Source organism: Alexandromys fortis, unplaced genomic scaffold (genome assembly GCF_014885135.2).
Source record: "Alexandromys fortis isolate MF-2015 unplaced genomic scaffold, M_Fortis_MF-2015_v1.1 scaffold_66, whole genome shotgun sequence".
Lineage (NCBI taxonomy): Eukaryota > Metazoa > Chordata > Mammalia > Rodentia > Cricetidae > Alexandromys > Alexandromys fortis.
In genome coordinates this window covers 5,329,285-5,355,707 of record NW_026067950.1, presented here as the reverse complement: position 1 = coordinate 5,355,707, position 26,423 = coordinate 5,329,285, and the positions used below count along the sequence as shown (strand labels likewise).

The 26,423-nt window shown below is 45.1% G+C and overlaps 1 non-coding gene across 1 annotated transcript; it reads right to left on the bottom strand.

Moving 5' to 3' along the window:
• Window positions 1-18,756: 18,756 nt before the first annotated feature.
• On the bottom strand, window positions 18,757-18,829 carry Trnaf-gaa (transfer RNA phenylalanine (anticodon GAA)). Its single transcript has one exon. It is a non-coding gene; the product is annotated as a tRNA-Phe (tRNA).
• Window positions 18,830-26,423: the final 7,594 nt, after the last annotated feature.

Below are 26,423 nucleotides of genomic sequence, written 5' to 3'. Positions count from 1 at the left end.
TATAATCTTTCTTACACCGTTGGAGTCGATTTCCACAAACTAGGGAGTGTCCACAAGAGACATTTGTTCTCTTGCAGTTCTGGGGACCCAGGATCTGAAATCCAGGCAAGGATAGCACGTGTCAACAATCTGCAATCCTGTAGTAACCCTGCCCTTTCCAGCTGCTGGTAGCTGCTGACAGTCCTTGGTGTCTGCCTCTGACTTGAGTGTACCGTGCTGCAACTTCTGACACGGTCAGCAAGCATTTTCCTTCTTCATTTCTGCACCTGCCCTGAGTCTATCTCTTCCAAGGACACCAGTCGCGGGATAATGAGCCAACTGGGATAGTCCAGGATGCTCCCAGCTTGAGATGATTATACCCACAAAAAGTTTGTTTCAAACTGGATCACATTTGCAGGGTCTGAGATTCGCGTCTTTTGGAGGGTGATAAGTCAACCCAGGACACCACTGACAGAAAGAAACTTGAGTACACTAGATTCATCATGCCTAAGAGTTGGAAAGGCCTAAAGACTTTCTGGACCCTATTATTCCATCTGTCTGTCTACTGATGTCCACTCCAGGCCAGCACTGGGAGCCTGGGGATTTTAGTTTGAGCTCTGTGCAGTGGTGATGCTCTGTAGATGTCAGAATCTTCATTTCCGGTCTCAGACTGTCCCGTCTCCTTTTCATTGCAGCCCCTGTAATCTGACAGCCCAGAGTCACTTTCCCGGCCCTGGTCTGAACTGTGAACCTCAGACCCAACTTTCACCCATCAGTCCTGTCCAAAATCTAGATGCAGTCAAAGCAAAATTATGCTGTCCCATCCCATCTGCCTTCCTCTGGAACCAGGACCAGACCCCACCACGGTCCTGGAATCTTTCTTTTCTCTCTTTTCTCCTTCCCTGTCAATGCTTCCTAACGCACTTCCGGTGAGATCAAACATCTCTCTACACGCTACTCATAGAACGGTCAGCAGAGCACAACCCGTGTTCCTGGCCTGCATCAGGATGAATGCAGTATGGACAGAGAGTGGGAAACCAGCGTTTAGAGACTTGGCATTGCTCAGTCAGGTGCGAGAGTCATATGCACCGAGACCATCTGCGTCTTGATTTCATGTTGGCCTTCAAACTATGTTTCAGGACTTCTGTACCGTAGATAGTTTGGGAAGAACTGCCTCTCTCCTCCTCTGCAGAGCGCTGCAGACGCTGGAACACAAACAGGCCCATTCATCACCTTCTCCGCCATTGTGCTGCCGTTTCTCCTGCCTGGATTGCGCTCTTCTGGCTTCTGTCACTCGAGTGTCAGCTCCTGAGAGGAGCTGTGCTTTGCCCGTTTGCTTTAGCAGCTTCTCAACCTGGGCACCTTGATATCATCTGCATGTTTTCATTTTCTCCACAGAATTCATCTACACGCTCATTGTTAGCCTGGCTTACAGAAGAGGAAGTGGAGGCTGTGAGAGCTCGGTTAACAAGGCAGTAGGAGAACCATGCTGCTTCCCTCTTTCGAGGTCCTGGTCTTCTCAGTATGCTGCCTTGCTACCTTTATCTTCCCTGAGGAATCTGGGGCAACCCCTCAAAATAAAGAAAAGAAGGAAACATGTTTCTTTTTAAGATTTTACTTTTATATGTATGTGTGTGAACCTATGTGGATGTGGATTGTGTGAGCCTATGTGAATGCATATGTGTGTGAGCCTATGTGGATGTGTGTGAGCCTGTGTGGATGTATATGTGTGTGAGCCTATGTGGATGTGTGTGAGCCTGTGTGGATGTATATGTGTGTGAGCCTATGTGGATGTGTGTGAGCCTGTGTGGATGTATATGTGTGTGAGCCTATGTGGATGTGTTTGAGCCTATGTGGATGTGTGTGAGCCTATGTGAATGCGCATGTGTGTGAGCCTATGTGAATGCGCATGTGTGTGAGCCTATGTGGATGTGTGTGAGCCTGTGTGGATGTGGATGTGTGTGAGCCTATGTGGATGTATATATGTGTGTGAGCCTGTGTGGATGTGTGTGAGCCTGTGTGGATGTATACATTGTGGAAGCAGTTTCAGGCTCTTTGGGAAATGAAAGATAAGCTATACAAACACACACACACACAAAGATTTCTGTACACATCTAAATGTGATAAACATAGCAGAGACAGGACTTAGGAAAGAATTCAAAAGGATTGATCACTGAGAGGTGGATGGAGGTGACCTCACGCTGCAGATATAAGACAAAGGACTCTCCACGCACATGTATGATTGCAACTCCAAGACATTACAAAAGGGACATCTGCGGGCACTGAGCAGCAGAATCCAGGAGGACACCACACAGGGAAGACTGAAACTAGCTGTTGTCAATAAGAAAAATAAAAAGTTAAGATTCCTGTAATGAATGTTTAAACCCCAGTGAAACTTACCAACGTTCAAACATGGATTTCCTTGGGCTCTTGGTTATATTTTCCTCTGGAAGCTTAGTTTGGCAAGTTCTGACATCTCCAAATTTTAAAAATGTTTAAGGAACCAAAGAAGAATCTCTGTGAAGAGAAGCCATGTGGATCACGGAGCTAAATGATCTCAGAGAACTCTCTTCTAGAGAGCTGTTCTTTGTACCTTCTCTTCATGGTTGAGGCAGGAGTGCATTTTAAAAGACCTTCTGTGGGCATTCCTTTTGTTGACAGCTCTTAGCACCACATGGCCCAAGGTCTAAATACAAGTCCGAGGAAGGGAGCTGGACATGAGGATCTTTGAACCCAGATGGTTCAGGGTCAGGGTGTAAACCTTTGGCAGTGCCTGGCTTCACATCTGAAACAGGAAACGACAGCTTGAATCTGGGCGAGACGCTGCCAATCAATGGCTTAGAGTTGTTGCTAAGATTAACGCAGAGAAAACACGTGTGTCTTTCTTCTGGCTGTCAGCAAGCTGCCTGCTCCTTTCTCAAAGGCCTCCGAATGGGAAAATCCTCCCCATGTTTCAGCCCCCTGCTGGACTCCTCTGTCTGATGTCTTTTAATCTGTTCTCTACTGCCGCATCATGGGGGCCTGAGATTAGATTCTTTCGCCTCCTGTATCCAAATTGTTTACTAAATGGTGGGCACCTGTCCTCACATGGTTTTACTGTCTCTGTCTAAGCCCTTTTCTTTCCTGGTGGGGGGAGGTGTTTTGTTTCTGTTTTGTTTTGTTTCCAGAGGAATTAATGGTTAGGAATGGACTGTGCTGCTTCTGGTAAGTAGTTTTTCCCATGTAATTTTGATCGTCTACCCTGAGGCTCTGCTAACGACCAAACTCCTTCTAATTCTGCACCACTCATGCCCCTACCTCGGTCTTCGGTACACCCTTCTGGACCTCGAGGGCTGATTCTGTCATTGTAGCCTGATGCTTCACCTGGTCCATGAGTATTTGGTTACATGAACGTCTACACTTAATGAGAGATTTGGATGAGCAACTGAATGACTTCTGCTTCAAACACCGATCTGTGGGAGGGAGACCTAACTCCCCATTTGACCCATTTCGCAATAAACCCAGTGTGCATGCACTCTGCACTTGCAGGAGGCTCTGCACTGGTAAAACAAGTGCTGCACAAGTTCTAATTGGCATGAAGAATAAAAACCTGGAGTTGGATATTAGGGGGAAGCTGAGAGCATCAGAGAAGCAGAGCTGTCAGACACTAGAGATCTTCTTACTCAGCCCCAAAAGAGACCCAGCTCCTTTCTCCACCCCGTCTTATTGCTTCCACTCTCTCTGCCCAGCCATATCACTTTCTGTCAGTCTGTAGAGACCTCCAGACCTCTGGGGTTGACTAACAGCAAGCCCCTTCCTCTGACCTTTAGGAGAGCTTCACCTGTAGAGTACAAACAAAACATCAGCACGAACAAACCCTCATTTAATCATCCTCAAAGTGCTCACGCCCTGCACCGGTCACTTCTCTTACTGTTGTGACAAACTACCTGGGAAAGGTAGCTTCATGAGGGTTTATTTTGGCTCCCAGGGTGTCACTGTGGGGCAGGTGTGGCAGCGAAAGCGTGAGGCACTGGGCACAACGCATCTGGAATCCACGGAAGTGACTACCAGTGCCCAGCTCCCCCGTACTTCTCCAGGGTCCTAGCCCACAGAACAGTGTAGCCCACATTAATGGGATGCGGGGTGAAATGGGTACCAAAATCAAGCTGATTGATATATCTTTTTTTGCAAGAACAATTAAGATTTATTTTCTGCGTAAGCTTCGTGCACAAGACACAGTGTCATAACTATCATCGCCGCGATGTGCACGAGGTCGTTAGAACTTATTCATCTGCACATTGCAGCCCTGCACACTTTGGTCTGCATCCCTCCCATTCACCCACTCCTCCTCTCTGCTCTCAAGAACGCTACGTTTCATAGACGTCGTCCATGGCTGAGGTCATGCAGTTCCCGTCTTCCTGTGCCTGTCATTTGACTTGGCACCATGTCATTCATGTTTATCCATGCTATTTCAGACAGCAGGATTTCCCCACGCTTAAAGTCCGAATAACAGCCATTATCCATTAATACCACCGTTTTCATATCCTCATCTGTGCACACCTTGTTTACTGCGAGCAATAACGCTGCCGTGAACGCCGGCTGTTGCTTTAAATGTGTTTTCATCTTTTACATCATACAGAAGCTAGGTATGGTGGTACACAGTCGTAACCCCAGCATTGAGGATGTAGTGGGAGGATTCTGAGTTTCAGATCAGCCTGGGTTATGTGGCAAGGAATGAAATAAAGGAGAGCAGGAGAAAATGAAGGAGGGAAAGAGGGAAGGGAAAACTGACCCTCAAGTGATAGAGCAAAAATCTCTCCCAATTTCTTACATTTGTAAGAACTCAGAGCTGGAAGGGAGTCAGAGGCAGGCACTTGATGTCTAAACGAAACTCCCTCAGCTGCCTGAAGGACAGAGTTACAACAATTCATCAAGAAAAAGCACGAACTCTCCACCGCCCCAGACCCATCCAGTTTAAGCAGCCTTCATCTTGCTCCGCAGCAGCAAACTTTCTCGATCCATCATGTGGCATCCCAAGCCCTGGAGGGGAGCTCCCACTCGTTGGTAATCTATCATAAGATACCGAAAATGACTTAACTCTTGTCCACATCATCCCGTCCATTGCAAGCAAGGTTTTCACAGCTGAACTTCCGAGATGAAGAAGTACATGTAGGCTGGTTCTTGTCAGGAGTGGTCAGGCATATCTGTGACTGAGAGCAGACATGCCCCGCCATCACCTTGCTGCTGGCCGCGAAGCCTAAGTCAGCCTTCTCTCCCTCCATCCTGCCTCTCCTCCCTACTCCCCTCCCCCGCCACACTACTCCAGCTTGAGTGACTTATAGGAACAAATGGAAGAATTCGGGCCTAGGGGACTGATGATTGGCACAGAAGTGACGTGTCGACCTAATTAATCCTTATCAATAAAAAGTCAGGAGTCAAATATTGAGGTAAAAATGTGGATGATCATAGAAATCAGAGCAGCAACCAGTTACCTCCTACCTCTCTCCTTCCTGTATCCAAAACGGACCCAGATCCGCTCTCTGCCCGGCCTCATCACTTCCTGTCTCTCTGTACAAGTCCTCCAGACCTCTGACTCCAAACAAGCTTTGTTAGAGCACAAATGTGTTAGAGCTGGCTCCACCCTCTGACTCCAAACAAGCTTTGTTAGAGCACAAATGTCACACAACACAGAGGGAACTGCCTGCATCCCGTTGAAACAAATCACAGCAGTTGAAGAAATAGTTGGTTTCAAGATTGTCTTGAAATTAGGTTAGGGGGAGAAGGATAGAATTATTGTGGTTTCAGACTATAAGGAAAGAAATTCATGAGACAACCCAAAGGGACGCAGGAACAACCGGAAGGGAACCCTTACGGCCAACTCTGCAGCAATATGAACAATAAAACAGTGATAGAAACAAGACATGAGGCAAATTCTCAGCAGCCTGAACTGATGTTAAGAAATTGTAGATAAACATGGAAGAAGAGGCTGCAGAGCCTAATTAATAAACACAGAAACAACCGAACAAATTCCGCAGCAGTCGCCACGGCACAAGGACGGAAGTTAGAGCTGCTCAGTGTCAAAATTATCTTCCTAGAAGACTCTCGTCCATTGGGAGGGGAAAGTTAGCTTTAAAAGTGGGGGGGGGGGGGGCTATCAAACACCACCTTAAACAGGTGACTAAATTTAATATAGCCAATAAAAGAATTTAATGCCGCATTATCACATACGACGTGATACCATTCACTGAGAACACAATGCCACACTATGTCTTTGGCCCAAAATATTCAATATCCATTAATTTGTGAGAAAATACCAGACAGATACATTGTGGATTTTACTACTATTGTCCTGGCAAGTGCTCCTGGAGCATCGTTTACCTGTACAATAGAGGACTGAAGTGGTCGGTCTCCTTCGATGGTAGCAGAGTCATAGGAGACAATAAAGCGAGAGGAAATCCAGAGCTCTAGCAACTCAGTGCAGTCTGGAGATGCTGAAAGAGAAGTTGGTGGAATTCGAACAAGATGCCTACATGAGCCGTATCACTGTGTCTATCCTAACTCCAGGTTTTGGTAGTTATGTAAAATACTGGCATAAGGGAAGCTGGGGCTGAAAAGAAGACAAGAATTATCTCTGCATTTTAGTTCTTCCTTTTTCTGCAAATCTAAACTTATTTCAAATTTTAAAGTTTAGAAATAAAAACCATTCCAAGAACGGAGCCCCATGAAGGAGACGCGCAGCCTGAAGTAACACATCTACAAGCAGAAGAACGCTTGCAGCCAACAGGAGTGGGAAGAGGCGAAGAGTGGATTCTGATTCCTAGAGCTGAACCAAGACGGCTGCTTTGAGAACTGTGAACGAAGAGCATTTCTATTGCTCAATGGGCGTTGGGGGAATTTGTCACAGCGGCCACAGGAAGCAGATACAGACTCCACCGCAACTGCTTTCTCACTACCTCCTCCACTTTGGCTTCAGTTCCCTCCTCAATGCTCTTAAACTTAAGGCCTTACTGAGTCAGTGAAGTCCAGGCTCAGCAATAGATCTTACCTAGAAAATTAAAGCGGAGGGGCTGGAGAGAAAGCCCACAAGCCCTTGCTGCTCTTGGAGAGGACACATGTTTGTTTGGTTTTTAGCACCCACAAAATAGCACACAATTGCCTGTAGCTCCAGTTCCAGGGGATTCAATGACTTTTTCTGGTCTCCATTCTTACTATACTCACATGGCACACATACATACATGTAGGTAACACAGACATGTAAAATAAAAATCACTTTTACAACAAAATAAAGTAGAGCTGATGAGATGGATTGGTGAGTAAAGGTGTACTGTGAGATCATGCTCTTGTACCCTATCAAGATTTGTCACTAGAATTAGTTTAATAAAGCGCTGATTGGCCAATAGCAAGGCAGTAAGTATAGGCAGGCAACCAAACTAACAATGATGGGAAATAGAAGGGTGAAGTTAGGAGGTGCCAGTCAGCTGCCAGCGAGAAGGTCATATTAAAAAATGAAGTAACAAGCCATGAGCCATGTGACAAAGCATAAATGGAAATATGGGTTAATGTAACTGTAAGAATTAGCTAGTAACAAGTCTGAGCTATTGGCCAAGTGTTTATAATTAGTATAAACCTCTGAATGGTTATTTGAAAACTGGTGAGTGGGAGAGGAATGTCCAGTTACAAAATGTGCTTGCCACTATGTCTGATAACCTGAGGATAATCCCCAGAGTACATATGGTAGAAGGAGAGAACTATCTCCACATGCCTGCCATGGCATGGGCATGCCCACATTCACACACACACACTAACACACACAGAGAGAGGGGGGGGGGACTGATTGTTCAGTTCCCAGACACCCAGACCTGAATAATCACACAGAAATTATATTAATTATAACACTGTTTGACCAGAGACTTAGGCATCTTTCTAACTAGCTCTTTCATCTTAAATTAACCCATTTCTATTAATCTATATATTACCACAAGGATGTGACCTACTGGTAAGGCTCTGATGTTCTGGTGTTCTTTCTCTTTCAGTAACTACATGGCATCTCTCTGACTCTGCCTACTCTCTCTATATATATCTTCCAGTGTGGCCATATTCTGCACTTCCATAGGCCAAAGCAGTTTTATTCATTTGCCAATAAAAGCAACACATATATAGAGGGACATCCCCCATCAACACACACTATAGTGAGATGAATATCTAAGCAACTTAAAATGGGAATTGTCCTGTGAGTCATGGCCACTGTTATGTGGGCTTTGCATTGCCTGGAGTTAGCCAGGAGCTGAGGTCCAACTCTGCTCAACTTTACTATCTTCAAATCTATGAGCACTGCATGGGCTGAAACGATGTCTCTTTCCTAGATTTTGCAAGGTGTGGTTGGGTCTAATGGTCACCTTGCTTTATACGCCCAGGGAAATGCAATCGCCTGAAAGTCAACCACATTGTAGAAGAACCTAGAAAAACCCCACTGACAAAAGATGAACAGTTAGCACTGAGAGAAAAAAAAAACTAAACACATAGAGAGCTCTGAGACACACTGAAGGACGTCTAACAGAATCTTTAAGTGGTCCCTATCTGACTTTACGATGTCTCACGGAGGTCAGAAAGGGTCCAAAGGAGCCTTAGCACACAAATCTTCCTATTTAACATTCCCAATAATCTCCATGTTAACCCCTCAACAGCCTTCAGATATTGCGCCATTTGCTGCAAGATTATAATTAGAATCAATACAATGAATACTCACTATGCAAAGCAATTCAGGGCTCTTTCAGCGCGAAGTTCCATTTAAACTGGGGGAATGAAAAGAGCAGACGACCCTTTGTTCTGTTCATTTCACAGCCCTGCAAATGGCCTCTCGGCCAAAAACAGCTCCTCTAATCTTTAAGTTTTAATTAGCTGCCCACAATTCATAAACTATCAAGAATTAAAAAGGCTGATACCTCATCCTCCCGAGAAACGGCACACAATTAACCTCTTTTTTCTGGTCAAAGGCAGAAACTGAGAAAGGGTAATGACAAAATTAATCTGTTCTGGTGGCAAGGCCCGCCATAGGGCGGGAAACAGCATCGACTCCTGCATCAACGGGGTCAGCCATGGCTAGTGTGTCGCGAACCACACATTTCTTCTGCCTTTTATGCCCTGACAAGGTATATCGCAAACACTGGGCCCCTGGTATCTAATAAAAAGGCTTAATGAGTCTGTAGAATAAATCACCTAGCTCGGCTTTCTCTGAAGCAGGCACGTTAGGCTTTGGACTGCATGAAAGCGCTCCTTTTCTGGAAATGTGGGGGAGAAAGAGGAGGGTAAGAATGCCACACCTTCCCGGTATACTCCCCAAAGCAAAACTGACTCTGGCTGCGGAGCCAGACGGAGTTGATGGCACAAACATTCTGCCTTTCTCCGATAATCATTCTCCCAGGAAGACAGATCCTTTTTTTTTTTTTTAATTCTTCAGGGCAAATTACATGATAAATATTTAACGAGAATTAGCCATGTCCACTTAAACTTAGTTGAAGACTCACAGGGCAGAATCAAGGCCATCCCTTAGAAGGCGAAGGCTTTTCAGGACAGGCTGTCAGTGCAGTCCTGAGATGATGTCAGGATGAAGCCTGTCTGTCTGGTTTCACCCTCACCCAAGGAGGGGCTGTGAAAAAGGGAAAGATACTGAGCCTCCTGGAGCTTCCTTTGTCTCTAACTGAAGTGGTAATAAGATCCTGTGTTGAGAGGATGAAGCAGGAGTTGACTCAGCACCTGGTACCTCGTGAGCGCCTGACAAGATCAGCTGATAATATGATTTCAGGTTTCACCTCCTAAGCACGTGCTGGGATCAATCCCCAGTACAGCAATTCTGGGAGGTTCATCCCTCATATATGGATTACTATGGAATGAAGGGCTCAAGGGCACACGGTCAGGCTTTTGCTGTCTCACCCTCTCTCCACTATGGAATGATGCAGAAGGTCCTCACCAGCCACTGGCTCATTGACCTTGAACCCCAGCATTCAGGACTGTGAGCCAATAAGTGCTCATTATCAATTGTCTTTAGTATTCAGGCAGAGTAGCACCATGGACTAAGACACCTGCTATTTTGTCAACATTAGAATGCACATTCCTTAACAGGTTCAAGAGAGAAGCTCTTTCGTGTTGAAAATCATTTAGGAATTCCAATTGCTGGTATGGAAGGGCAGGCTAAAGAGCTGCAATGGCTCTATTGAGATATAACGCATGCGTGCGCACGCGCGCACACACACACACACACACACACACACACACACACACCAGCCATTCAAACTGCAAGTCAATTGTTTTAGTATATTCAAAGCATTGCAACTGTCAACACAATCTGTTACGTACTGCCAAAAGAAAAAGGTCCAATAGCATCTGTCACTGCTTCCATCTCTATAGGTTTTTCTACTCTGCACTATTTCATAGAAAGAAACCATGGACCATATGGTCTTTTGGCCTGGTTTTCACTTATCATAATGTCTTCAAGATTCACGCATGCAGGGCTGGAGAAATGGCTAAGTGGTTAAGACCACTGACTGCTCTCCTAGGCATACCAAGTTCAAGTCCCAGGACCCACACAGCAGCTAATAACCATTTTCAAATTCAGTTCTAGGGGATCTGATATATGTGGGCAAAACACTCATACACATAAAGTAAAAATAAATCTTTAATTATGGGATTTCATGCTTGTCATATAGATAAACTATTCTTTGCTTTTTGGTAAAGTATAAATACAATGTTGAACAACTAAGAAGGAAGCACCATAGATCACCATACCAACCTCCGTATGCATAGGACTTTTTTTTAACTCACACTGTGTGTTGACATTTAAATGTGAGTGGCTTCATTTCTATGACACAATAGTTGTAAGTGGCTGATGTTTACACCTCATCCGTGAGCCCCCAGGAGTGAGAAGTGTTAGCAAAATAGGGTTCAGAAATTCAGGACTCAAACACGGCATGAGTCCAGCGCATCTTTTCCTCATTGCATTTGCAGTGATTGCAAAACTGCCTGCCTGTGGGTGACCGTGTGAAGCATATAGAAACACTGTCTTTGTCTGAGAGGAAGCAAACGTGATAAAAGCCACTTCCCATTGCTGTCGTTTGCCCAACACACCCTCGCCAGACCTAACTCTTCAACTCCAAATGCATCACAGTTGCAGCCGGGGCTGACTTCCTCCTTGGAGAAACAAGCCACTCCTTTGTTATATCTTCCATGTTTCTAGTCCATGGATAAATCCCTGTGTGAGGTCCCACAGCATCACCATCCCAAAGCCATACCAACTGCTCCGAGAGACTTTCGCCATGGATGACGGGAATGGATACAGTTCCTTCAGTACCTGAGCCCCGAGCAGAACTGCTACCCATGGTTTGTCACACGTGTGTGCTTTAGTGTACAACCTTCCGTTACTCAAGTTGCCTTCCCTCCTAAAACACAGAGAAAGGACCCAACATTATCACAGCTGCAGAGGGAATATTGAGTACATCATACTCTTATCATTTTATATTATCTTCCAGGCCCACATCAAAGTAATTTCTCAAGAATTTCTATGCCTAATCTTCACTGTCAGCCTGACTATATTTAGAATCACCTGGGAAACACAGCTCCGGAGTATCTGGAACAGTGTTTTCGGGGAGATTTAACCAGGTGAGAAGGCCCACCGTGGCAGCAGGAGGCAGCACTCCACGGGCTGGAGTCATTCATCTGTGCTTCCTGACTAGGACGAGCTATGAATGACTACGAACTGTGAATAGTCCCACCCCAATATCTATCCCTTCTATGCCCCCCTGGAGTGCTTAAAGGGGCTGATCCTTCATGCTCCTGCCTCCGTGCCTTCCCCCACGGCAAACCAGGAGCCAAAGCAAATGCCTCCTTCCTTGGGTTGCTTTATCCGGGAATTTTGCCACAATGATGAGAAAAATAACCAAATACCTTACTAGTCTTCCTACCTAACCCCAGAGTCTGCACATCTGTAGACAAAACCTGGGTAATACCTTAGGAGAGGAAGAGGAAAGGTAAAAAGAGCTCTGGAGTTGATCTGTGGGTTTAAATTCAATAAAATGAGATAATAATTATCTCCCCCCCAGAAAACACACAGATAGTGCTATTTACTTCTAGAGTGTTCCTTCCAAGAAAGAGCTTCAGTTGCAAACCAGAAGCCAGCCAGCGCACAGTCAGTGTAATGGATTGTATTAAATGCCACCTTTCAGGACTTATAATCACCTAGGGATGCAGGTCTGTACACACCTCAGGGAATTTCTAGATTAGGTTAGTTTCTGGGCGTGACCATGAGAGGTTTATTAAATGGCCCTAGTTGAGGCTGAGAAGGTCCCCAGCAAGGGTGGGTGGTACCACTCCATCGGCTGGGAACCTGGACTAAATACAAAGACAACAGCCAGCACCTGTCACCCTGCTTCCTGCCTATAAACATTATATGGTCAGCTTCCTCAAGCACCTACTGCAGACACCTGCCCTCTGTGATGGACTGTACCCTCAAACCGTGAGTCACATAAATACGCCCTCCCTTTTGTGGCTTTTAAGGATCGTGCGTTCATCAACAAGAAAGAAAGTGATATACTTGACAACTACAGCAAAGAATTCTCAAGAGACACTGTGGTTAACGTGGCATGGGGAATCGGTGCGGTCTGTAGCACCTTCCAGTAAGGTTACACATCCAAAGCCCAGCAGCAGTGTCAAGGAACTGGCTGTGGTCACTGACTCTCACTGCGCGGGATGAGAGGGAGGCCACACAGGTACACTGTCAGCTTTATCCCTTGAGACAGGTGTCCCTGCTCCCAGCTATGTGGAAGCAGCCCAGTTTCTCCTGCCTTGGTACCCTTTAGTCAGGCTGGCTCAAAGTTTTATACAAGTGGGGCAGAGTGTGCAAGAAGAGCCCACGCTGAACTGCTGTCTGTTTTGTGGCCTTTCAGTGAGGAATGACAAATGTTGCATTTTGAGATTTTGCACATTTTTTTTCTTCCTAATAGCAGAATCATATCTTGGTCTAGAGTCAGCTTATTTTGTACAACCCCAGAAAGTTGACAGGGCCTATGAGATCCAATGGCATCTGCTGGAGACCTGTTTCCATGGGGTTCAGGACCCACAGAGGAGGTATGGAGTGAGTGGGGCAAGGGTGTGGGGGTTGGGGAGTAGTAGGAGACTTAGGATGTCTACCCTTGAATTTATTGAAAAAAGAATACAACTTTTATACTCTGTGGTTGCACATAGGATTAAATGGGAGAAAGGAGGCGTGTGAGCTGAGGCGTGGCTTCACATCAGGGGCTGAGAAAGCTAGTACTCACCTTGACAAGTTAATAGGCACCAGTCAGGTGTTAAAGAAAGGGCTACAAGTTCCTTTTGCCAGAGATAATACAAGCCCCTGGTACAAGGATTTTTGGGGAATGGGGGTGGGGGATCAGACACTCCATTACAGAATATTGCAGGGTTTTTTTGTTTGTCTTAGTTTATCCAAATATCGAAAACTTAAAGTGAGCAAAGATGAAGCTAGACAAATATTACTGTGAACCTACATAGACCTTAGGAATTTATATATCCCAATTAACAAATACACCTTATTTGTCAAGCATAGTTACTTATCTAAATTTTCTAGCAGATTGTTATTAACTTGTGGGAGACTGTCATTGTATATATTTTCAACCTCCCCCAAAGCCCACAGAAAATGTCCCAAAGGAACAGGCATGATAGTGAGAATTATTAAAACTGAAAGCAAAAGGGTGCAGAATTGTGAGTCCACGGTGCAAATGCTGGAGCGTTGCCCGGCAGCAGCGGTCACCCTGCGGTCCGTGCCCACCATCACCTGTCTTCAGACATCAACAAAGAACATAGATAAAAATTGTTTGGTTTCTCCTATTATAGAGACTATATACAGAGAGTGGCCTTGCAGAGAGTCCTTTTGATTTACATCAAGATACAAAAAATCTTGTGTGTGTGTGTCCAAAAATGTGAGCCTATTCCACCTTGACTGAAGGTCAGAGAGCTTGAGGTTGCACAAAGTTGTTGACAACTGTGGCTCCACACCCTGACCTAGGGTGTGGTTACTTGGTGTTTTAAACATTAAGGTGGCCCGAACAGGTAGATCCACTCCACTCTGACCAAAGGTCAGAGAATTCTAGCAAACTTCTGCTCCTTCTTTTGAATGAGCAGGTTTGACCTAGGGAGAGGCTGCCTTCAGGATACTTGGTCTAGGGTGGGTTCACTGCCTAAACAACAGAATGCTTTTCTTTTCTTTTTTTTAAAGATTTATTTTTTTAATATTTATTTATTTATTATGTATACAATATTCTGTCTGTGTGTATGCCTGCAGGCCAGAAGAGGGCACCAGACCTCATTCCAGATGGTTGTGAGCCACCATGTGGTTGTCAGGAATCGAACTCAGGACCTTTGGAAGAGCAGGCAATGCTCTCAACCACTGAGCCATCTCTCCAGCCCCAGAATGCTTTTCTCAAGAATTAATGACTTGATGTCTCAAAGTACTGAAGCAAGTAACTATTCTAGTTGCCCTTTGTATATTAAAACAATCTTTTGCCTTCTTCCCCACCTTTGGTACAGGAGTATAAAAGTGTAAGGAAAATTAAAACAGGCAAACAAAGTACTCAGAAAGCAGATGCAAGAGAGACTGAGTTGCCCTCCAGGTGCTATCTATGTTTCGTGATTCTTTCTCATCTCTGTTCCTTCCACCTAACTTTTCTAGTCCTCTAATCTATACCCCTCCTCTGGAACATACAAACCCATCACAGCAAGGAACCCCGCAGTAGTCACCCCAAATAGGCAGGTCACAGTGTGTGTGTGTGTGTGTGTGTGTGTGTGTGTGTGTGTGTGTGTGCTTGGTTTTTGTGCATTACTGGAGTATAATTGTGATGCCCACACTAACTCATCTAATGGCAGCTGTCAACAAAAGATGTTAGCTTTGCTTCTAGATGTTCTGTTATGCGTGACTTAATGTCAGAGACTGATTCTCAGAAATGGGGGATGATTTCTTCATTGTGCAAACACCCGAGAGTACGCAAGTTTCCTGCAATGTCCCTAAGCCACGGAATCTTACCAGGACCACCAGTGCAGGCCTAGTCACCTCTTACCACCTCTAGCTGCAATGCTGGGTAGTTATTGGTTAATTTTTATTATCTTGACACAAACTAGAGTCACCGGGGAAGAGGGAATCTCTGCCGAGGGATTGTCTTTATCACCCTGGTCTACATATATGTCTAGATGGGCTTTGTCTTCATTGCTGATTGATGTGGGAAGGCCCAACCCACTTTGGGCAATGCCATTCCTCGGCAGGTAAACAAACAGGTAGCCAGTGTTTCTTTGTGGTCTTTGCTTCAATTCCTACCTCTAGGTTCTTGCCTTAACTTCCTGCATTTGTTTCCCTTGGTGAGGGACTGTAACTTGTAAGTCAAGTAAACACATTCCTATCCAGATTTTATTTGGTCAGTGTTTTATCAGGTCAGTACAGCAGCACACGGTGGCATTTAGCATGAAGATCCAGGGCAATGACAAGTGTCTTTCCAGCAAGCCAACACCATCTCCACCCTCTGAGTCTTCACACACCCTGCCACCCCAGCCCTGCCCTTCCAGAACCATCAGCACCAGAAACCACAAAGAGATCACACTTAAATGTTTAAAAAATGCTAAGAGATAGCAATCCTGTTCAATATAATCAAATCTACTCAATCATAATTTTCTACCCAATTTTAGACACATTTTCTATCAAAAAATAGGTCATCTACTTTGTATCATTCACTGTTACCCTTTAAAATGAATCTCCTCTTCTTTGACCTGAATAACCTCTTTAGGCTGGTGTGGTGATTTGAATAGCTACGACCCCTACAGTCTCACGTGTTTGAATGCCTAGCCCAGGAGTGGCACTATTAGGAGGTGTGGCCTTGCTGAATTAGGTGTGACATTGTTGTAGGAAATGTGTCACTGTGGGAGCAGGCTTTGAGGTCTTATGACTACACCCAGTATGGCCGAGAGTTCACTTCCCATTGCCTGTGGATCAAGATGTTGAACTCTCAGCTCCTTCTCCAGCATGATATCTGCCTGTGTACTGCCATGTTTCCCGTTATGATGATGATGGATTGAACCTCCGAAACTGTAAGCCAGCCCCAATTAAATGTTTCCTTTTATAAGAGTTGCTTATAGTCATGGTGTCTCTTCACAGCAATAGAACCCTAGCTAAGACAGCTGAGTTGGTCAAACTTGAATAAAACCTTCTGTGTCATAAGGATGCTCTATGGGTGAACATGCCACAGATACTTTATTCTCTGTGCTCTGACCAAACATGTGTTTCTACATTAACCTCCATCTGGTACCCAAAGAAGCAAAGAAGCTTCTCTGCTGGGGACTGAGAGCTGCACTAATCTACGGTTTCAGAGATGTGATTTAGAAGGTAGTTGGACACTATGTTCATTTGGCCAAGTAATAACAGTAGGTTCTCTCCAGAAGCCTGCAAGTCTCCCCTCCATGGGTGTTCCATCACAATTCTCTATCACTAGGCATGCAGTTCCCCCTCTGATGCAGGCATAGATCCAATCAGAAAACAGTTGGTTACCCCAGCACTATTGTACCCAACTATGTCTTGCCAGATTGGTCTTTCTTGTAGCTCAAAGGCTTCATCACAGCCAAGCAGAACACCCCGTTCTCACAAGACTCTGGAAACATGGTAGAAGAAGGTGTAGGAAGATTGCAAGAACCAGAAGTTGAGGAGCTCTTCTGAAGGTGATTGGACCAATGAACTCACAACCCTCCAGCACCTGTAGCTGCCTGCCTGCTCATGATCAAGTCATCCAACATACCTGAGTGGAGGAGGGGATGGGTTTATGAGCTGTCATCCCTAGCTGAGGAGCTAGGGGCCAGAGAGGCTATTGTCTCTATGGGTGTGGTCTCTGGTAGGTGAACCCAGCTCCAGGGGATGGCCTCACCACACATATATTGACAGCACAGCACAGGTTGGACTTGGTGGGTTACTAAATAAAACAACAACGTGGTCTTGCTCACAGTTTCTGAGAGTCAGTCCATTATCCTCATGGCACATGGCAGGACGCAAGACAGCAAACATAGCCCTGAAACAGGAGAGAGCTATGCCTGGATCTACAGTCAGAGAGAGAGAGAGAGAGAGAGAGAGAGAGAGAGAGAGAGAGAGAGAGAAATAACCCACCACAGGAAAGAGAGGGAGGGAGGGAGAGACAGACAGAGAGAGAGAGAGAGAGACAGAAATAACCCACCCCAGAACAGAGAGAGAGAGAGAGAGAGAGAGAGAGAGAGAGAGAGAGAGAACAAGAGAACCCACTGCAGGAGAGAGAGAGGGAGGGAGAAAGAGAGAGAGAGAGAGAAATAACTCACCCCGGTTGCACACTTCCTCCAACACGGTCACACTTACTTCAACAAGAACATACCTGCTAGCCAAACTAATCCTTCTCAATCCACTCCCTGATGACTAAGCATTCAAATGTATGAGACTGTGGTCTTCATTCTCATTGAAACCACCACAGGGGATAAATGTATTGTATGCCTATTCCAAATGCCTCAATAATAAAACATTATTTTAAAAATTCTCTATGGAGGGGAGAGAGGGAAGGTGAAGACTATGTAAATATGGCATTCATGTATGAAATTCTCAAGAAGGAATTTAAATTAATAATATTCTCTACGTAGACCCGTGGTGGGTGTAGTGGAAGCACTGCTTTATGTGTTGCCTCAGGCTGGGGCCTCACGCTGGCTTGTCTCAAGAGCAAGACTAGCATCGGTAACATGCAATAACGGTGTTAATAATAATAATAATGTTAATTGCAATGTAACATGTAATAACATCGTTTATTCGTTTACAGTCACCTTGTTTTCAACTTTGGAGGACCGCTGCCATGCCAAAGGGCATTACGTAAAAACAATGTCTAGCTGCGTGCCTGGAAACCAGAGAGGACCCTATAACTAGTGACTTCCGTTATTCTCGGCGCTTTGAACCTGGTGTCTGCCGGGGGATGGGTTTGCTCACTGTGCTGTGGATAATACATCTGGGCCTACCAACCGTGCTTTAGCCTAGTCACGATAACACTGGAATGCATGGTACAATTTGCCAGGACCCTACCTCTCATTTGGCATTCTGATGTGACCCGCGGCCTCCAGTTGTCTGTGCTCACTCCTTAGAGACCCCCCTAGCGAGGCACTCATCAGCAGGGCGATCCACTATCTCAACATGTATGAAGGATGACGGTGGGAGATGCATATCCATGAGACAAATCCAAGCAGTTGTATTTCCGGTCAAGCTTTAAACATCAAACAAGTTGAGATATGAATATTATAGCATGATCCATAGAAAAAATGAAAGTATGATCCCAAGCTAATAAAAAGGGCATGATACATGTACATACTCACTCACGAATGGCCCCAATTAAATATTCAGTGCTCATCTCGTTTTACTGTGTGTTAAAGATTATAGCTTTTTTTTTTTTTTTTTTTTTTTATCATAGCTCTGACCTCAAATGAATGTTTGGACAGCCCCAGGGCAGGCATGAGATTTACTCTGCCCCCGACGGCAGCGAGTTCCCACCCGGACCACCTTCTCAGTTCAGAGCAGCAGAGGCGCGCCAACCTAGACACGGGCGCGTTGCGCATGCGCGACAGCGCCTCCGACGACACTTGGTAGTGACCAGCGGCGATTCTACCCCGCGGGCGGTCGACCACACCTCTGCGAGTTTGAGACTGGTTTGTGGAAAGTCCTTGGGTGGAGGGATGTTAGGAAGTGTGACCCTCATCGGGCTAAAATTAAATAATGGCTGCCGAAACCCGGGATCGAACCAGGGACCTTTAGATCTTCAGTCTAACGCTCTCCCAACTGAGCTATTTCGGCGCCGTGTTTGCTTCTCCTCTGGTATGCTATCTCTGAGTACTTCACGTCCAGTCGTCCCGCCCGTGTTCCGTCAATAATTAACTCCAATTCCGCATTTTTTTTTTCTTTGTTCTGTCCCAGTAAGGATTCTCCGATTTTCCCAGCCAAGAAGAGAAGCAGGACCCTAGTCCCTCCCAGACACCAGCTCGGTGCTCAGCCCGAGCACAGGCACAAGCGGGGATGCGGATTCCCGCCATCCAGGATTCGGGGTGCCCTGAGCAAACGCGTTCCACGTTTGCACCGTGCGGCAGTGTTTCAGATCTGCGGGCTCTCAGAGTTTGCCCAGAGCTGTTGCGTGACCGGGTGGTGGGGTCGCCAGAGGTCAGAGTCCTCTGGCCAGCCCCAGGTACGGCGTTTGCAGAGTCCCTGCGACCCACGTCCTGCCACACCTCGGTTCCAAACTCTTGGCGTGGAATCTGCTTAGCAAACGCTTGGGCAGTTCGTGAAAGACGGGTCGATGTTCCTGCGCGAGTCACGCAGGCTACGAACACTCCCACTACGTGCGTTCGGCCGTGCCAGGCATCTTACTGAAATTCCGTCTGCTTTCTTTTTCTCTCCAACTAAACAGTACTAATCTCAAGGCAATTGACTTTCTTTGACCGCCCACTTACGAGGCCTTTTCTTTTACCCGGGAGCAGCGCAATCAGTTTGGATTGACGGATGGATTAAAATGTGAAAGAAAAAAAAAAAAGAAAGAAAAGAAAAGTAAGGAAGTGTTTGCAGTCTTCATTGAGTCCCCGAAGTCTGCATTCTACAAACGAGTCTCTGAGCTCCCTGACTGTAAAAACCAATAAACAGAGATCAACCAAATCCAGGCAGCTAGAAAGTTCCAGAATTAAGAGGTCAGCGGATAAGGAGGTGAGAGACGGAAAAGAAAGGATCTGGAGATGAGATCGGGCTGCTTAGAATGGAGTGGGGAGGTAGGAAAAGATGCGTCCAGCTACTTTCCCCGTTCTCCTTAAAACACTCCAGCAGACTCTTAGCAAGCTGCCGCTGTTTCCAGTGACTTCTCTGTGCCCCGACCAAATTGTGTAGCAACTCAATCTGTGGCTTTCCCTTACTCCCTTACATATACATGTAGACAGACTCGGGGAGATGCGGTAGTAGTTTGAATGAGAAATGTCCCCTATAGTCTAGAACATTTGAACACCTTAGACCCCAGCTACCGTTTAAGGGAGGGCTAGAAGGTGCAGCGTTTCTGGAGGAAGTACGTCAGTCAGGACCCTTAGAGCTTCTCCCGGGCACTCTGGGTGGCCAGCCTTCCCTCATAAAAAGTTTCTGCAGGGATACCTTGCTCAGCCTAGATATGGGGGGAGGGCCTTGATCGGCCTCAAAGCAAAGTGCTAGGCTTTGTTGACTCCCCATGGAGTCACTCTCTGAGGGGGGGGGAGTTGGGGGGGTCGGAACTGGATTTGGCATGTAAAATGAGAAAAGATAGTTTTTACAAAGAAACAAATTAATTAAAATAAATTTTAAAAAATATTTTAAAAAGTCACATTCCGGATTCTGAATCTTGTGTCAAGGACTGAGCTCTGCTATCTTCTTCATATCAAGCCCTGGAGAAAGAAGCTGTGAAAACAGGGAGATTTTCACAGGGATGAATTGTTGCTGAGTTTGAGAGAAAATATTGGTTCATTAGAAAGACGGCAGAGGCCAGAGGAGCCACCATAGCAAACGTGGAGGGTCAGGTGACAAAGAAGTTGAGATCTGAAATATGGATAGGGATGTGGACAGGGATTTTAGCCTGAAAAGAAACTGGAGACCCGGTCCCAGACAGAGAAGAAAACTCAGGCTGGGACTGGAGAGGAAGTGGGCGGGGCTTGTCTCTTAAAGGGACAGGACAGACTATTATACTAGCCAGCAGATCTAAGACTAATAAAACTTAAAAAAAAAAAAAAGTGTTGTATATGTGTTTGATAAAATTTCAAGCTGCTGTCGTTAATTATCTGTTCTTATCTTTCTTCTTTGTTTACATTCTTTCTAGGACCCTATAGAACATACAAATCCAAACACTTTATTTTCCCCTTATTTTAGTATTTATCATAGAAAGTTTTTAAAAATGATGGAAGTATGTAAAAAGGATATAGGAGCACTTTGAGACGGTTCCTATTGGTCCAGACAACATGAGCATGATGGATGAGTGAAAGCAGAACAGGGTTCGTGGTAAGGGCAGAGTGCAGCCTCCTTCATAGAGCTGAACCACTTGCGCCATGGGTTAAATGTGGTGGCCCTGGCCATTTTCCAAGCATCATAGTAGGTTCATTCTGTGACTGAGTGGCTGGGGATGTCACTCAGTTGCTCAGAGTGCTCGCCTAACCACACAGGAAACCCTGGATCTGATCCCTAGCTTTGCATGAAGCCATGAATGCTGGTACATGCTTGTAATCCAGGCACGTAGGAGGTAGAGGCATGAGGATCAGAAGCTCAAGATTATCCTCAGCGAAACTCAGTGCCAGCATGGGAGGTATGTGTCTCTGTTTCAGAAAAAGGAGGAAGGAAGGAAAGGATAGTGACAAGAAGAGAGACAAAGAGTCACCTGTGGATGCCACGCCTACATGGGCAACGTTCTGTGAGGCCAGCAGCACAAAGCTTCCGACCTTCCCTCCATAGTCTATTTAATGGCGGCAAGGGAGCAAGGAAAAGCTACAACAAGAAGAAACCCAACAGTGGATTGGATTGGTCATCAGAGTTAAGATCAGCAATGAAGAACATTCGGGCATCGAGTGCCCCAAGACCCACACCCTTGGATAGAATCAAACCAGACATAAATATGTTGAAGTTTACCATGAGTAACATCCAACAATTGACAAGCAAAGGCCATGGGACTTTGTCTTTAGGAAATGCACAGGATCCTGTTCAGGAGGATTTGCTCTCAGATGGTTCAGAAAATAGACCAAAGGATAACGTTAACTCATAATATTTTATATGCGTGGATAGATATACATGTAGACATAAAAAGTTGAAAAAATACTAACAATTGGTGTATCTGGGTAAAGTGTATACAATTTCTTTGGCTGATTTGTAATTTTCCTGAGAAGTTGTAACTCAGATTAAATTTTTCTTTTGGTTATTTTCTAGAGGGAGAAAGTTTTGGTTAAAATCACTGATGTTAGAACTGAAAGACAACTTTGGTATAGTTAACCCAATCCACACATTTTGTGTAGCCAGAGGCTGCTTGTTCGCTCCCCGCCACCCAGACCCAAATAATCACACTTATACTGTATTAATTGCAACACTGCTTGGCCAATGACTCTAGCTTATTCCTAGCTAGCTCTTACATCTTAAATAAACCCATTTCAATTAATCCATGTATCGCCATGTGGTTGTGGCCTACTGGTAAGGTCCCTTCAAGCATCTGTCTCCTGTGGTGGCTACATAGCATCTCTTTGACTCTGCCTACTCTTTCCTTCTCTATCTGCTTGGAACTCATGCCTTGTCCTACTCTGTGCTGCAATAGGCCCAAAGCAGCTTCTTTATTAACAGCATACAGAAGGGAATCCCACATCAATTTTGCATGTCCAAAAGCTGAGGCCCAGAAGAAACACGGTATGCATGACCTTTGTTGTATTAGTTGTATCTGTCTGCTTGAACAGCCACAACAAAACAGAGATTGTGCGGCTTACAAAAGAGAAATTAATTTTATCCCAGGTTGGGACTGGGAATCTAAGTTCACTGGGTTTCTGTTAATGAATATCTTTCTTAGCAGGCCTTGAGAAGTTAGCTTAAGTTGGCCTTGAACTTGGAGGCAGCTCAGGTTGTCATTAGACCGCCCCCACGCCTCAACTTCTCACCTGTTGAGAATATACATACACACCACCACATCCAGTCACTTTCACTTTCTTTTAACAACCTTATTTTAATTAAAAGTTGTCGAAAGAGTCTAATTTTAAAGCCAGAATTCAGGACTAGGCCACAAGCTTGTTTTTAGATATCTTCTTGCCTGTCTATGGGTTTTGAAGTCTTCTGTGTGTCGAGAGTAATACCTACACTTGGTGAACGCAAAATGGTTTCTCCAAAGTTATATGTTAAAGCTGTAGCTGAGGGGAGGAATGTTAGAAAGTTAACAGATTGCAAATATCATCAGTGTGTTGAATCGATCCAAAAGAAGTTAATTTATTTAAAGCCATTAAACCACGGGTCGATGAAGACCTTATTGTCTTTTGTTTCTGTTCAATTACTCACATCAATATAAACCCTCTGGGTATACTTACCAGGCTGGAAACAGTGAAGTAAATTATACTCAAAAACAACCTACCAAGCTGCTTGTGTGTTCTAATCCAATCCTCCCCCATCCATCCCACAAGACAGAACTCCCCTTTGCAGATTTTGCAGAATGCCCCAAAGGCCAGAAAACTTGGGTTCCAGAACTTGACCTTTCTAAGCTTGGGCACTCTAAAGTACATCTTATCCTAACTGCTTGCGGCTTTCTTTTGTGAATCAGGCTGAAGCAGAACGCACATTTGCCCTTATTGCAGGGACCATCTATGGAAGTGACCGGAAAAGCAGCATCTTGCTTTGAGAATGATTGATACTTGCTTGTTTGCCTCAAGATACACTTGCTTCTTTACCTTAAGATACACTGCCCAGGACTGTAGCCACCGGGGAAATGCAATTGCCCAAGCTTCAGTAAATGATCCTGTATCTATGCTCATGCAAGCAACTTAATTAAACTCAGTAGGGTTTAGTGGGACGGACACACACACAGACACACACACATACGGTGTGGGGGTGAGTCATGTATGCAAGAGCTTTGGTTGGGGGAAAGGGTTTAATATGATGGAAAAGGGGCTGAGAGAAGGTAACAGAGGGGTAAAATATGACCAAAAATGTATCCATTATGTTGGTTTTGTGTTGTTATTCTTACCCCTTTCCCATGACTCCAGTGTTTGGGGCAGCTTGTTTATTGGGATAGCAGTGTGTGTGTGTGTGTGTGTATACTTGGAGACAAGGGAAAAAGTGAAACACACCAGACTTTCCAGATCTTATAGTCAACTCCAGTGTAACATTCAGCAAAATCTTTAACTTTACAAGGTCAACTCAATGATCTATCATGACACAGAATGGGGATAAAAATATCTTCATTCCCTTTTATTTTTAACTTTCAATTTCCTTTCTGAATCAAGCTTTCTGTTTTGACCTTCACAATTACGAAGGAAAGTCAGAGTGTGGTGATTAGACCATTGTAACAGCTGAGGGCATTTGATTAGTGCCTTGGCTTCAGCAACCACAATCACAACTCCTGAGAATTCGAACCTGATTTAATTTCAGCTATGTGAAATATTTGCAGAGCAAATCAGAGGTCGAATACATATTTGGAATGTGATGCAGACAACAGGAACACCTGAGACAGATTAATTTAAGGAAATGCACATTTTACAAGCATTAAAAGCTTAGAGCCTACCTTTGGTAGGTAGTATGTAAATAGTTAAAAATGGGCATTTTCTTCTGGAAGATTTTATTTTTGACAAGGTAAATTTGCTTCATTTTGAACTATGGTTATTCAGTTCTCTCTCTCTCTCTCTCTCTCTCTCTCTCTCTCTGTGTGTGTGTGTGTGTGTGTGTGTCTGTGAAGGGCAAAATTATTTTCAGGGCCTTAATTAACATGCAATGTTATTTTTCTGGAAACAGACATGTCTTGAAGGTTTATTCAACCTAATTTGCTGGATATTCCACATCTCACTCAGCTTAAAGTTGTACTAGCCCTTGTCCCCAACTTCAGGGGTTAATTTTCATAACTCTGGACAGGAAGACAGTAATGTTTTCCTCCATGCCAACAGCCAGCAAACGTGAGTCAGGGAAAGCACATAATGTTGGTGGACATTGAGTAGGGAGGGCATCCCAGCATTTAGAACCAAGGGGACACACAGAACTAGACTAGCGGTTTGGATTTCTGAGCATTGACTTAACTAGGGGAAAATGATGACGGGGCTTCCCCATTCTGAACTTAGAATAGAGATGTTACACTGATAACAGTATCCGCCCCACTGTAACCGTTAAGTTTGTCAATCAGAATAAGGGAAGTTATAATCTCAACTGTAAATTTGGTCAGATTTAAAATTAATATGTTGTTTGCTTGTTTCATTTTGATTTTTTAAAAAATATTCATGGGGGGCCCTGGAGGGGTAGGGAAGGGCATGGAGGGACTGGGAGGTGAGCAGAATTGGGGTAAATAATGTGAAATTTCCAGATTCAATAAAGAAATCGTGTGTGTGAAGATGTTTCAAGCAAGGTTTAATGGATCCAGGAAGAGCCACCCTATAGTGGGTGGTACGGTTGCACAGGCCGGAGTTTGGACAGCAAGGGAAAGTGGGCTCTGCGCCAGCCTTCATCTCCTGACTGCACCCATGTTCTGTCCTTCCCCCCAGCTCAGCAGGGGCTTCCGCCTTGACCCGGATTAGGCACAAATCCAGACACCTGTTTTCACAGACTTCCTTTATTAACCAGGAAAGAAAAGCTAAAGTGGCTGCTTTCTGACTGAGGCAGAAAAACAGCAGCAAATGACCTCATGAGTGTCATGCTAAGAGAGGAGGGAGGAGGTCTGTGTTAGCCTGGGCTAGGATGCAGTGGAGGAGAAGAGGGGGTGGTCTGTGTCAGCCTGGGCTAGGATACAGTGGAGGAGAAGGGAGGGCTGTGTTAGCCTGGGCTAAACAGAGCCACCAAATGGAAGCAAGTGTTCAAGTTCATGAGCCTCTGGGGGACACGGCTCATTCGAGCCACCACATTCTTCCGGAAGTTGCTTCTGTCAGGTACTTATGTAGCTGTGAAAAAAGTACTAACATACATGATTAGCAGTACCAAAAGCAATACTGGAATTACTGATGATGAACACCAAGAAGGATGAAGGAAAAGCTATTCACAGGTAGGAAAGTAGGGGTCTCCTGACGGAGGCTCCGAAGGCAAGTCTTTCCAACCCAAACCCCACGTAATCATCAAAGAAAGTGTGACATTCAAGGAAGAGGAGCTGTCAGTGGTCTTGGGGGGGGGGGGTGGAAAACAGCAGGGGGCTCCGCCTGGACTGGGGATTAGGGGGTCATGTGCTCAGGAAGAGAGGCCAGAGAAACAGAGACAGACTGCCAAAGACAAAGAACCTACCCCTTTAAAGCCTTCCAGACAGAAATGCTGAAGATGCAGGTGCACCTTTAAGGCATTGAGTAATGCAGAGAGAGACTTTCTCCTGGAGTAGCTTAGACACGGTTGAGCCCAGTTTGAATTCTCCACGTCTCTCCCCGTGTCTTCTGTCTAGTTTGTGGTCTGTGGCCTGTCTGTAGTTTGTAACAAAGGGCTTTCCCTTGTGTTTACTGAGCAGCAGAGGAAATGTGCTGTGCGAGGGGAAGGAAGGAATGAGGAAGTTCCTACAGAAGTCTCTGAGTTTCACAAAGGACGAGGTCATTTTACTGAACCAGGAGAGCACTCAGAATCACAGGCAGATGTGATCAACCTTATCCACATGTTTCCATGGGATATTTGCTTTTCCAGGTTGTTTTCAACCTGTCGGCCACTTTCAGCGAACGATTACCACAACACACATACGTACACTCTGCTGGGTCAGAGACAT